The following is a 10,997-nucleotide window of genomic DNA, read 5'->3' as shown; positions in this document are numbered from 1 at the left end:
ACATAAAGATTCTTTTTTTAAATGTTTATTTTTATTTATTTTGGGGGGAGGAGTGAGTGGGGGAGGGGCAGAGAAAGAAGAGAGAGAGAATCCCAAGTAGGCACCATGCCCAGTGCAGAGCCTGATGTGAGTCTCCATCCCACAACTGCAAGATCGTGACCTGAGCCAATAACAAGAGTCAGATGCTTAACCTATTGAGCTACCCAGGCACCCACCCAACACATCAAATATTTATCCTACTCTTCTTTCACACATATATATACATATACATATACATATATATATATGCTTGAAAATGTCCAGAATAAAAAGTGTTTTAAATGCTGTCAAGTGAAAAGCTTTCCTAATTGTAGACTTACCCACCACTGGCAGACAAGGTGTCACCCTGTGCAATCTCTCACCCCCCAAAAGTGTGGTATTTTGATTCACCTTAGGCTTCCTTTGGTTGCTAAGATGGCATCTGGCACTTCCATACTTTACTTAAAGTAAATACACTCCAGGAGTATTTGCTGAGCAATGTAGAGTTTACTGTAGGTTATACGAACCAAAGAGAGGATTTGTGTCATAAGCCACATAGCAGATCTTTTAATTGAAATTGCCATCAGACATTTCTATCCTCCCTAAGGTCTTATGCAGCAAGCCAGCCACAGGAGCTTCATGTACATTTTTTTCTTTCTTTTTTCTCCACAGGTTAACATGGCATTTTAAAAACCTGAGATATAATTGATATATGATATTGTATTAGTGTTAGATGTACAATATTCTGGTTTGATACATGTATGCACTGCATACACGTACATATTGCAAAATGATCACTACAGTAAGTCTAGCTTATTAACATCCATCACTGAACATAGTCACAATTTTTTTTCTTGTATTGAGAACTCTTAAGATTACTCTCTTAGCAACTTTCCAATAGCAATACTTTACAATATGCAACACCACACTATACATTACATCCCCATGACATATTTCTTTTATAACCGGAAGTTTGTACCTTTGACTCCCTATCCCACCCTGCCTACTTCTGGCAACCACCTATCTGTTCTATCTATGAGTTCAGGTCATTTGTTTTAGATTTCACACATAGGCAACACCATCCAGTGTTTATCTTTTACTGTCTGACTTAACACTTAGCTTAATGCCCTCAAGGTCCATCCACTGCTGTCATAAATAGAATTGCCTTCTTTTTTATGACTGGGAAATATATATATATCTCACATCTTTATCCATTGATCCTTCAGTGAACACTTAGGTGTTTCCATGTCTTGGCCACTGTAAATAATGCTGCAGTGAATGTCGGGTCAGTCCACATACCTTTTTTTTTTTTTTAAGTTTATTTCTTTATTTTGAGAGAGAGAGAGAATCCCAAGCAGGCTTCATGCTGTTAGCGCAGAACCTGATGTGGGGCTTGAACTACAGGTGAGATCATGACCTGAGCCAAAATCAAGAGCCAGATGCTTAAACAACTGAGCCACCCAGGCACCCCAGTCCACTTACCTTTCTTACGCAAAGCAATTTAGTTCTATCTTGGCTTTCTAGTCTAGGAACCACAGCCCCAAAGGTGCAGGATGAGGGTGGAATTCTTAAACAAAAAATGTTTTCCAGATCGCTTATTGGAAAATTACAACATACTTCATATGTGTTGTATATAAAAGTCATGATAAATAGGAGTTTTCTTGAAATCTTTGCTAGAACTGAGAAGTGTTATTATTTAGATTCATTCTCCCACTCCTTGACATCATGTTTCTTCTGGGCACTCCAAATGCCTAAGGCTGCCTTGCATCAAGCTCCTTCCTTTAAACCAAACCCTCCTTAAATGCTACAAGAGGCTAGAAATTGCTAATACCAAGGAGCAGCAACTCCTTTGAAGAAGATGGGGTTTGGAGACATGTAGATGATTTACAAATTGACAAAGCAAAGAATAGCAGAAGACAATTTATCTCAACTTCCAGGGTACCAAATGATTATCTGTACATTCCCCCCTCCCATGGATGTGGCATCAGAGTTAGCTGTGCCTGCTTAGTGGCTTGAACAACTAGACTCATTTCTTCTACTCAATGGTCTACAATTTGGGGCAGAATCCCCCATCTCTGCTCATGCTGTATGACCTGGGGTGGCTGGCCTGGGGCTGGACGATCCCTTTTAGATGATGTACTCACTCTGCCTCTTGGCTAGTGGTTCAGCCAGGGCTTGAGCCTAGGGGCCTGGGTTGCTCTCCATATTAGCCAAGAGGCTGCTTGGATCGCCTCACAGTATGTTTGTTGGGTGTCCAGGGTAAGAATCACAAAAGAACGTTATGGAAGTGCACATTTCTATGACCTAGCTTCAGAGGTCAGACAGCATCACCTCTGCCGAACTCTTTTGGTTGAGGCAGTTGCAAAGGTCCACCCAGGTCCGAAGGAGAGGGGACATAGAACCTAACTCTCAATGTATTGTGGCAAGGTCCTTGAAGAGTACAAGGGACAGGAGATATTGTTGCAGCCCTTTCCGGAAAGTACAATCTGCCACAGATGTTGTGAGGGGCTCTGTGTTGTGTTTCTTGGTATCGGACCTGTAATCCACCTATTCTCAGTAAAGCCCCTCTTCCAAGGTGGCAGGAGAGGGATGGCCAGCTGCCCAGTTCAGGCTGCCAGTTACAGTGGCATAAATTCTGTAACACCAGCTAAGTCTTTCTGGCGACATGAAAAGGTTTCCAGGGCATAAACGTGGTTGAAGCTTGTAACAAGAGCCTATTCATCTAGAGATTCTGATTCACACCTGTGCTGGGATGCAGGCGTCCAATTTTTCAAAACAAGTATTTCTGATGCAGGTCATCTCTCTGCCATGAGATCAGTACTTTTCCCTGTGGGTCATAATGAGGAGTTCTAGTGCAGTAACTCAGGTATGAAACATGCTTACAGGGCCAGGAGTTGAAGTTATGAGCTGGGAGACATTGCTTTATCTGCCCCTTCCCTTCCGCTTCCTCTCTACTTTATTTTAATTTCCATTTCTGCTCTGACCTCTGCATCCCAGCAACCTGGTTCCCTTAGGGATACAGCCTCTGTTCTATTTTGGGAGTAGGACAAAGCACAATGGAACGAGTCATTCTTTGCATTTCCCATCTCAGCCTCCTGTTAATCAGCCTGGTTTTCTCCACCCCCCATAGAATATCCAGGTTTCAGAGGCCAATTATTCTACAGTAGCTGCTTTCAGAGTTTTGGGATCTTCTCCCGGGGGAGGTGTTGTTGTGGCGTCCTCTGACTGGACAATGCCCCTCAGACACTTCTGACTGGGAGTCATTGTTGAGGTCATCTTAAAGCCTGATGCAATTGTCCCCTAAGCTTTGCCTTTACTCAGTTCTGATTCTGGCTTTTGTGTAATATCCACTCCAGAAGTAATAGATAAATCCCATTCTGCCACAAATTTCCATAGAGCAGCGGGTTCTGAATCTGCTCCTAGTCTTTTTTCCAAAGTGTTTTGTTGTGGTAAAATACACATAACATAAAATTTACCACTTCCAATTGTACAGCTCAGGGGTTTTAACTACATCCATATCGTTGTACAGCCATCACATCATCCATCTTCACCGTCCCCCTTGTAAAGCTGAAACTCTGTAAACTCCATACCCATTAAGAACTAACTCCCCAACCCAATGTCCCTCAGTCCATGGCAGTCACCTCAAGATTCGATCCTCAAGATTCATCCATGTTGTACATATTCCAGAATTTTACTCCTTTTTAAGGCTGAATAATATTCCATTGTATGCATAGACCACATTTTCCTTATCCTTTCTTAGGTCAATGGACACTTGATTTGCTTACACATTTTAGCTATTTTGAATATCACTTATATAAACAGGGGTGTCCAAATATGTCTTCAAGACCCTGCTTTCAATTCTTTTGGATATATACCCAGATAAGGTTTTGCTGGATCACATGGTAATTCTATGTTTATTTTTTTTTTTATTTTATTTATTTATTTAAAAAAAAAATTTTTTTTAACGTTTATTTATTTTTGAGACAGAGAGAGACAGAGCATGAACGGGGGAGGGGCAGAGAGAGAGGGAGACAGAATCGGAAGCAGGCTCCAGGCTCTGAGCCATCAGCCCAGAGCCCGACGCGGGGCTCGAACTCAACGGACTGTGAGATCGTGACCTGAGCTGAAGTCGGACGCTTAACTGACTGAGCCACCCAGGCGCCCCAGTAATTCTATGTTTAATTCCTTGATAAACTGCCCTTATTTTCCATAGTGGCTATAGCATTTCACACTCCCACCAACAGGGCACAAGAGTTTTAATTTCTTTATATGCTCACTAACACTTCCTATTTTCTCTTTTCTTTGATAGTAGCCATCCTATTGGGTGTGAAGTACTATCCCATTGTAGTTTTGATGTGTGTCTTTCCCTAATGGTCAATGGTGTTGAGCATCTCTCCCTAGGCTTATTTGCCATTTATATATCTTCTTGGGAGAAATATCTTCAAGTTCTTTGACCATTTTTGAATTGTGTTGTTTATTTTTTTAATGTTGAGTTTTAGTTGTTCCTTATATATTCTGGACGTTAGTCTCTTGTTAGATATGATTTGTAAATATGTTCTATTCTGTAGGTTGCCTTTTTTTGTTCATGTAATTCTTGTCTGGGTGGGAAGACAGATTCCTGGTGCTTACTACTCTGCGCTCCAAGGCTCACCTGAGTTTAGTCACAAACACTGTGAATGGGAAAAGGAACCATGCTCCATAAATTCAGTTCTTATAACACCACAAAAACCCCTCATTTGCCAAGAGGGGAGAGAAGGCAATAATAACATAGCCATGTATGTAGCCAGAGATCCGTTTATCATTTGGAATAAAAATAAGTAACAAGGGATATACTCAGGAGCAGTGAAGCCTGACAGCCTGGTGGGCTTTGTCTGCAAAATAATCCCTTGGATGGGTTCCTTTATTGGTTTCAAGAATTTTTGGCTGGTGGTAGGGAAGAGAATTCAATTGTGAAAGATGTCAGAGAACTGAATGTCTGCACCTGGAGGTGGATCCAGACTGCTCCTTTCATCACAAAACCACAACCCTCAGAGAGGGTCTGGCAGAATCATACACCCTTGAACTGGGGCCATGGGCAGATGGATGACCATGTGATTTCAGCAGAAACAGCAAGCACCTTCTCTGAAAGCCACACAGCACATAGTATAAACTTAAGGATAAGCAAGGAGGGGCGCCTGGGTGGCGCAGTCGGTTAAGCGTCCGACTTCAGCCAGGTCACGATCTCACGGTCCGTGAGTTCGAGCCCCGCGTCAGGCTCTGGGCTGATGGCTCGGAGCCTGGAGCCTGTTTCCGATTCTGTGTCTCCCTCTCTCTCTGTCCCTCCCCCGTTCATGCTCTGTCTCTCTCTGTCCCAAAAATAAATAAACGTTGAAAAAAAAAAAAAAAATTAAAAAAAAAAAAAAAAGGATAAGCAAGGAAACTTAAGAATAATTCAAGGGGCCCCTGGTGGCTCAGTTGATTAAGCTTCCAACTTTGGCTCAGGTTATGATCTCACAGTTCATGAGTTCAGGCCCCACTTCAGGCTCTGCACTGAGGGCATGGAGCTTACGTTGGATTCTCTGTCTCCCTCTCTCTCTGCCCCTCCCCCACTCATACTCTTTCTCCAAAATAAATAAATAAACATTAAAAAAATTCATTCAATGCTAACGTATTGTTTTCAGAAATAAACCTCAATACAGAACTGTTTAATGGGAAAAATGAAAGCAGGCACTGAGCAATCCTATCCTTCTCTTAAAGCCTTTTTCCCCATTTGTTCTTCTCCCCCAACTCAGAGACCGCCAAAATTTGTCTTCTTCTCTCCCTTTTCTTCATGGTGTCTTATGAAAAACATCCCCCTGGTGTACTCTCTCCCCTGCCCACCATGTCTCCCAAACTACTACCAGGGAACCAACTTCTAGATTATTAAGCAGCATATTTAACATCCTAATCTGATCTGTTTGCCTTTGGACAACTTCATCAAAGTCCAAATGTTCCCAAAGACAGTAGGGGGGATAGCAAAGGGGGACATTGTCAGGAAAACTGGTCTTATATAACTATGCCCCAAAATGTTCATCTCACTGTTCATCATTTTGTTTTTATTGATTGAAACAAAATAGAGAAATGTTTATCTGAGTCTCTGAGGCGGATGTATCTCTAGTTTTAAATCTGAGAGGAGAAACCAATATGTTTTCCCTTAAATTACTATCCCTTTATGTTCCTTTAGTCCCTATTCCAGCACTATCCCAGTCCGCCCACTTTCAGAACACAATGCATACCAAGTCTTTTCAGTCTGGCCTATACCAACCCAGGAATGGCTGGTGAGGGGAAGAACTTCCTGTTTTGTGTGTTCAGGTTCAGTTATGACTACTAAGGTACTTATATTTGAAACCATACTCATTAGGTGCTTCTGAGCACTCTAGATCTGCATGTTAAAGATATGCTTTTAAAACATCTGATGATTAGCTCAAATAAAGAAACTACCTTTTCTTCCTAAAACTTAAAATGAAATTGTTTCTCCCAGAACGAAAGAAGTATCTTCCCTACAAATTTACAATTTTCACTGAATGCAAAAGATATAATTTCTGGCAGTTAAAGGATAGGCATTTTTTTAAGTTTATTTATTTGTTTTGAAAGACAGAGAGAGAGAGAGAGAAAGTGAGAGAGGGCATGAATGGGAGAGAGGCAGAGAGAGGGAGAGAGAGAATCCCAAGCAGGCTCTGTACTGTCAGTGCAGAGACCAATGCAGGGCTCAAACTCACCAACCATGAGATCATGACCTGAGATGAAACTAAGAAACCTGACTGAGCCAACCAGAAGCCCCAAAGATGGCCATTTTTTAAATGTTTCTAGCCTTTAAGAATATGTAGGTCCAAACTCTGAGAGACCCAATGAGAAAAACTATACAGTGATGGATTTTATTGGTGGTGGAGGGTGGGGGGGTGGACTTTTCCCTTCTTGAATGGCCTAATAATTAAATTGACATAGATTAAGAGAAGAAAAACAAATTTAATTTCATATATACATGAGCTCTTGAAAATGTGAGACTCAAAGAAGTGACCAAAAGCAGGCAGCTTTTATACTTTTCAGACAAAACAACAACAATACATTTGTGAAGAACTGACACGACTAACATACACCCCCCAGACTTCCTGTGAAAAAGGCCTATCCACTTGACCTGGAGCTTTAGCCAAGAGACAGGCATCAGGTTTACCACACATTGAGAGACTACAGAAGTGCTCTGAGGGAATATAGGTCAGGGGAACGCAATTTCTGAGCTCTCATTTGGCTTCACTATAGCTCATCTCCCAGAAAGGAGTTCACTAGTCTAGAACCCCAAATTTTGCAGTTGTCACTAACTTGACACTTCCAGGTCATTTTGTCTAGAGATTAGCACAGACTATAATTATAGTCTCACAGGACTATATATATTTGCATACCTTAACAACTGCTGCTTGAGGGTCTAGCTTCCAACCAGCCTGAAATTGGGTGCTGACTAAGATCCGTCCTTCCAAAACACTCACAGGTCTAAGCACATCTTCATCAATTGGAACTTATCAAGAATAAATCAGACTGCTTAGACAATCACAAAAGTTTGAAAGTCATCAAAGAGCTAGGGCAAGGTAAAACAGTTTTATCTCCTAAGGCCACTCTTGCAAGACTAGGAGAGATAGCCATTTTGCCTAATACATAAAAACAAACACAGGAGTCAAAGCAAAATGAGGAAATAAAGAAATATGTCCCAAATGAAAGAACAGGATAAATTTCCAGAGAAGGGGGAAACCCTAATGAAACAGAAATAAGTAATTTACCTAATAAAGCATTCAAAGTAATGGTCATAATTATGCTCACCAAACTCGAGAAGAATGGATGAACACAATCAGAACTTCAACAAAAAGAAAATATAAGAAAGTACCAAAGAGAAGTCACAGAACTGAAGAATACAATAATCAAACTGAAGAGTAAAGTACAGAGGTTCAACAACAGACTAAGTGAAGCAGAAGATAGAATCAGTGAGCTAGAAGATAGGGCAGTGGAACTCACCCATTAGAGAGTAACAGCAACAAAAAAGATTTTTAAAAGTGAAGATAGTTTGAGGGACCTATAGAACAGCATCAAGCAGAATCACATTTTCATTATAAGGGTTTCAGAAGAAGAGAGAAAGAAAGAGACAGAAAATGTATTTGAAGAAATAATGGCTAGGGGTGCCTGGGTGGCTCAGTTGGTTAAGCGTCCAACTTCAGCTCAGGTCATGAACTCATGGTTCATGTGTTCGAGCCCCGCATGAGACTCCATGCTGACAGCTCAGAGCCTGGAGCCTGCTTCAGATTCTGTGACTCCCTCTCTCTCTCTGCCCCTCCCCGACTCATGCTCTCTCTCTCTCTCTCTCTCTCTCAAAAAATAAATGTTAAAAAAAAATTTTAATTAAAAAAAAAAAAGAAAGAATGGCTAAAAACTTTCCCAACCTAAGAAAGGAAACATACGTCTGGATCCAGGGAGTTCAGAAAGTTCCAAAGAAGATGAACCCAAAGGTACCCATGCCAAAGCACATTATAATGTTACAAAATGTTGAAAGTGAAGGATAAGGAGAGAAGCTTTTTTTTTAAGGTTTATTTCTTTTGAGAGAGAGAGAGCACAAGCAAGGGAGGAGCAGAGAGAGAGGGAAAGGGAGAAAGAGAATCCCAAGCAGGGGCCATGCTGTCAGGACAGAGCCCGACGCAGGCTCAATCCCACAAACTGTGAGATTATAACCTAAGTGAAAATCAAGAGTCAGATGCTCAACCAACTGAGCCACCAGATACCCCTAAAGAGAGAATCTTTAAAGCAACAAGGGAAAAGAAACTTGTTACATCCAAGAGAAGCCCCTAAGGTTTTCAGCATATTTCTCAACAGAAACTTTGAAGGCCAGAAGGAAGTAGATGATATATTCAAAGTGCTGAAATGAAAAAAATGTCCAACCAAGAATAGTCTACCAAACAAGGTTATCCTTCAAAATTGAAGGAGAGATAAAGAGCTTTCAAGACAAACAAAAGCTAAAGGAGTTCCTCAACACTAAACTAGCCTTACAGGAAATGTTAAATGGACTTCTTCAACCTGAAAAGAAAGGGTAGTGATTACTAATCAGAAAAAAGTACAGAAGTAAAAATCTTACTAGTAAAGGTAAATATGTAGTAAAGGTAGCAGATTAATCACTTATAAAGCTATATAAAGGTTAAAAGAAAAAAAGTAGTAAAAATAATTATAATAATTAGTTAAGAGATACACAAAATAAAAAGGTGGAAAATATGCCATCAAATACATAGAATATGTAAAGGGGATAAATAAAAATGTAGAATTTTAGAATGTTTTCAAACTTAACTTGCTATCAACTTAAAAACGATTGTTATATATGAGCCTAATAGTAACCACAAAGCAAAAACCCATAGTAGATTCACAAGAGATAAAGAGAAAGGAATCTAAACATAACATTATAGAAAGTCATCAAACCATAAAGGAAGTAACCAAAGAAAGAAAAAATGAAGAGAAAGTTACTACAAAACAGTCAAAAAAACAATTAACAAAATGCTAATAAGTACATACCTATCAATAATTAAATGTAGGGGCGCCTGGGTGGCGCAGTCGGTTAAGCGTCCAACTTCAGCTCAGGTCACAATCTCGCGGTCCGTGAGTTTGAGCCCCGCGTCGGGCTCTGGGCTGATGGCTCAGAGCCTGGAGCCTGCTTCTGATTCTGTGTCTCCTTCTCTCTCTGCCCCTCCCCCCTTCATGCTCTGTCTCTCTCTGTCTCAAAAATAAATAAAAACGTTAAAAAAAAATTAAAAAAAAAATAATTAAATGTAAGAAACAATTAAATGTAAGTGGACTAAGTTCTCCATCAAGACGGAAAATGTCTGAATGGATTAAAAAAAAAAAAGACTCATCTATATGCTGCCTACAGGATACTCATTTCGGATGTAAGGACGCACACAGACTGAAAGTGAAGAAATAGAAAAAGATACCTCATACAAATGGAAATTAAAAGAAAGCTCAGGGTAGCTATACTGATATCAGACAAAATGGATTTTAAAACAAATACTTTAATAAAAGACAAAGATGGGCATTACATAATGATAAAGATCAATCCAGCAAGAAGATACAACATTTGTACATATGTATGCAACCAACATAGGAGCACCTAAATATATAAAGCAAATACTAACAGATCTAAAGGGAGAAATTGACAGCATTACAATAGTAGTAAAGGACTTTAATATCCAGGTAATGTCAATGGATAGGTAATCCAGACTGAAAATTAATAAGGAAACATCAACCTTAAACAACACATTAGACCAGATGGACTTAATAGATGTATACAGAGCATTCCATCTAAAAGCAGATGGATACACATTCATCTCAAGTGTACATGGAGCATTCTCCAGGATAGATCACATGTTAGACCACAAAACAAGTCTCGATAAATTTAAGAAGATTGAAATCATATCAAGCATCTTTTCCAACCACAATGGTATGAAACTAGAAATCAATTATAAGAAGAAAATTGAAAAAATCACAAATATGGAGAAATCAAACAACAATGCTATTGAACAATCATTGGGTCAATGAAGAAATAAAAAATAAATTAAAAAATAGTTTGAGACAAATGAAAATGTAAGTAAAATATATCAAAATGAGTGGGATGCAGCAACAACAGTTGTTAGAGGCAAGTTCATAGCAATACAGGTCTACCTCAAGAAAAGAAATCACAGACAATCTAATTTTACACCTAAAGAGACTAGAAAAAGAAAAACAAATAAATCCTGAAATTATTATCATAGAGGGAATAATAAAGAATAGAGCAGAAATAATTGAAATAAAGACTAAAAAGACAGTAGAAAAATCAGTTAAACTAAGAGCTGGTTCTTTGAAACAATTAACAAAATTGACAAATCTTTAACTAGACTCCCTAAGGAAAAAAGAGAGGGTTCAAATAAATAAAATCAGACAAGAAAGAGACGTTACAACAGATA

The sequence above is a fragment of the Panthera onca genome, chromosome B1 (assembly GCF_046562875.1).
Source record: "Panthera onca isolate mPanOnc1 chromosome B1, mPanOnc1 haplotype 2, whole genome shotgun sequence".
Taxonomy (NCBI): Eukaryota; Metazoa; Chordata; class Mammalia; order Carnivora; family Felidae; genus Panthera; species Panthera onca.
Note: the sequence above shows the minus strand (reverse complement) of the source record.